This window comes from Callithrix jacchus, chromosome 10 (assembly GCF_049354715.1).
Source record: "Callithrix jacchus isolate 240 chromosome 10, calJac240_pri, whole genome shotgun sequence".
NCBI lineage: Eukaryota > Metazoa > Chordata > Mammalia > Primates > Cebidae > Callithrix > Callithrix jacchus.
In genome coordinates this window covers 15,966,382-15,970,183 of record NC_133511.1, presented here as the reverse complement: position 1 = coordinate 15,970,183, position 3,802 = coordinate 15,966,382, and the positions used below count along the sequence as shown (strand labels likewise).

General features: G+C 38.7%; 1 non-coding gene across 1 annotated transcript; it reads right to left on the bottom strand.

Annotated features, from left to right (window-relative positions):
• Positions 1-512: 512 nt before the first annotated feature.
• On the bottom strand, positions 513-614 carry LOC118146039 (small nucleolar RNA U13). The gene has a single exon (XR_004731508.1). It is a non-coding gene; the product is annotated as a small nucleolar RNA U13 (small nucleolar RNA).
• Between the last annotated feature and the right edge of the window lie 3,188 nt (positions 615-3,802).

The following is a 3,802-nucleotide window of genomic DNA, read 5'->3' as shown; positions in this document are numbered from 1 at the left end:
TTAATACTTTGCACTTTTACATAAATTTTGGAATCAGCTTATCGATATCTATAAAATTTTTTAAAACATTGAGTTTTTTATTAAAATGGCAGTGAATTTTATATCAATCTGGGGAGAATTGATACATTCACAATATTGATTTGTTTCAACCTATAACTGTTGTCTTACCCCACCAATTTCAGGGTTCTTTAATTTGTCTTAATCAAGCATGTTGGTTTTTTTGTCTTCAGGTTTTGCACATATTTTGTTGGATTTATTTTAGGGTACTTATGTTTTGATGCTACAGAAAAGGACATTTTATATATATATGTATATATATATATAAAGTTTTTAATGGTGGTTGTATATAGAAATATAACTAATTTTTGTATATTGAGCTGTGACCTTGCTTGACTTGGTTAAATTAATTTTTCAATTTATCTATCAGTTTCTTTGTACATTCTTTTCAGTTTTCAAATATACCAGGAGGCAGCTTTATTTTTCTTTCTTTTTTTTTTTATTTTTATTTTTCACATCTCATGGGTAATGTGCCAACAGCATAACAAGGTTTGAGGAAGGCACACCTCATATGTGTGTGAAAAGCCAATCATCATGCTTATGAACTGCAAGATGACCCTATTTATTTATTTTTAATTATTTTATCCTCCTCTGCCTCTTGCCTTGCATTACATAAGATCTGTGATATAATGTTGAATAAGGGAGGTGAAAGTGAACATCATTGCATCACTCTTGATATCAAGGGTAAGTCTTTCAATATTTGTCAGTAAAAATGGTGTTCGCTGCAATTTTTTTTGTAGTTGCCCTTTGTGAATTAAGGAAGTTTCCTTCTGTTATTAATTTGCTAAGCGTTTTATTGCTTTCTAATTTTAAACAAGAACAGGTATTGAATTTTATCAAATGGCTTTCCTATATCTATAGAGATAATTATGCAATTTTTTTCTTCTTAATCCTTTTAATTTGTGAATTACAATCAATTACACTGATCAATTTCCAAATAAACAAACTTTGCTCTCTTAGAATAAGCCCAAGTTAATTGTAATGTATTGTTTTTTATAAATTGCTGGATTCAATTTGCTAATAATTTGTTTTGAATTTTTGCATCTATGTTTGTGTAGTATTGGCATTATTTGTTTCTTCAATGTGTGGTAAAATCCACTGGTAAAGCCATTTGTACTTGACTTTTGCTTCAAGTGTGATAGTTATTACAGATTAACTTTATCAGGGTGAGGAAGTTCTCTTTTATTCCCAGTTTTCTGACAACTTTAAAAATAAGAAATGATCATTAAATTTTGTCAAATGCTTTTTCTCTATCTATTGAGAGGATTTATATATTTTTGTCTGTTAGCATGGTGAATTATATTGATTTTTGAATATTAAACCAATCTAAAGTTCCTAGTCATGATATATTAACCTTTTTATATATTGTTGTATTAGATTTGCCTAAGATGTCTATTATCATTTGTAATGAGTATTTTTATTATTCCATTTTATTACTTTTGTTGACTTATTTGTTGTAACTCTTTGTTTTGTAATTTTGGTGTTTTCTTAAGGATTTATAGTATACATTTCTAACTTGCTGCAGTCTAACCGAAGGAGAGGAGAGGGTCACACAAAAGATAGAAAGAACTTCAAAAATTTGCAGAGGATCTTCCTTAAATATTCATCTAAATACTACTGAGAGCATGCATTTGAGGAAACTACCTGAGGCCAGGGAAAGAAATGCCTAAAAAGATTAGATGGGACAATGTATGACACTCACACATGACTGATACGGTGCCTATTCCCACTATATAGAATGGAATTCGTAATTCATGGAGCATCAGGGACAAAACCCAGAAGGGTTTTGCCTTGGTAGTGGAGAAAATTAACCCTAGGATAAACACTGCTCTAGTCTTATCTAACAAAGCTTACAAGCAAGCTTCAAAAGGTCAACCTGTTTTCAAATATTTTAACAGCATCTCAGGAAAATATAAGGAATACTTATAGGAAGGCAAAAATATCTGGCACCTAACAGGATAAAATTTATAATGTAGTGGTTGGCAAGTTGGCTGAGTAGAAACAGCTGTGATCTGCAGCTCCTGGTAAGATCAACATAGAAGGTGGCTGATTTCTGCATTTCCAACTGAGGTACCTGGCTCCTCTCACTGGGATTGGCTAGACAGTGGGTGCAGCCCACAGAGGGTGAGGCAAAGTAGGTTGGGGTGTCGCCTCAACCGTGAAGTACAAGGGTTCAGGGAACTCCCTCCCCTACCCAAGGGAAGCTGTGAAGGACTGTGCTGTGAGGAATGGTGCACTCTGGCCCAGATGCTACACTTTTCCCGTGGTCTTTGTAACCCACAGACCAGGAGATTCCCTTGGGTACCTGTGCCACCAGGGCCCTGAGTTTCAAGCATAAAACTTGTGCCATTGGGCAGACACTGAGCTAGCTGCAGAAGTTTTTTATTGCACCCTGGTGGCACCTGGAATGCCAGTGAGACAGAACCATCACTCCCTTGGAAAGAGGGCTGAAGCCAGGGACCCAAGTGGTCTAGCTTAGTGGATCCCACCCCCATGAAGCCCAGCAAGCTAAGATCCACTGGCTTGAAATTCTCGTTGCCAACACAGCAATCTGAAGTCACCTGGGATGCTCGAGCTTGGAGCGGGGACAGGGTGTCCATCATTACTGAGACTTGAGTAGGCAGTTTTCCCCTCAGTGTAAACAAAGCTGCTGGAAAGTTTGAACTGTGTGGAACCCACCACAGCTTGGCAAAGCTGCTATAGCCAGACTGCCTCTCTAGATTCCACCTATCTGGGCAGGGCATCTCTGAAAGAAAGGCAGCAGCCCCAGTCAGGGGCTTATCAATAAAACTCCCATCTCCCTGGGACAGAGCACCTGGGGGAAAGGGTGGCTGTGGGCACAGCTGCAGCAGACTTAAACATTCCTGCCACCTCTGAAGAGAGCAGCAGATCTCCCAGCATAATGCTCAAGCTCTGCTAAGGGACAGACTGCCTCCTCCAGTGAGTCCCTGACCTCGTGCCTCTTGACTGAGAGATACCTCACAGCAGGGATTGACAGACACCTAATACAGGAGAGTTCTGGCTGGCATCTGGCAGGTCCTCTTCTGGGATGAAGCTTCCAAAGGAAGGAATCTTTGCTGTTCTGCGGCCTCTGCTGGTGATACCCAGGCAAACAAGGTCTGGAGTGGACCTCCAGCAAACTCCAGCAGACCTGCAGCAGAGGGACCTGATTGTTAGAAGGAAAACTAACAAACAGAAAGGAATAGCATCAACATCAACAAAAGGACATCCACACAGAAACCCCATTTGAAGGTCACCAACACCAAAGACCAAAGGTAGATAAATCCACGAAGATAAGGAAAAACCAGCACAAAAAGGCTGACAATTCCAGAAACCAGAATGCCTCTTCTCCTCCAAAGGATCACAACTCTTCACCAGTAAGGGAACAAAACTGGGCAGAGAATGAATTTGATGAATTGACAGAAGTAGGCGTCACAAGGTGGGTAAGCTGAGCTAAAGGAGCATGTTCTAACTCAATGCAAGAAAGCTAAGAACCTTGAAAAAGGGTTAGAGTAATTGCTACTAGAATAGAGAATAACATAAATAACTGCATGGAGCTGAAAAACACAGCACGAGAACTTCATAAACCATACACAAGTATCAATAGTTGAATGGATCAAGTGGAAGAAAGGATATCAGAGATTGAAGATCAACTTAATGAAACAGTCTGAAGACAAGATTAGAGAAAAAAGAATGAAAAGGAATGAACAAAGCCTCCAAGAAATATGGGACTATGTGAAAAGAC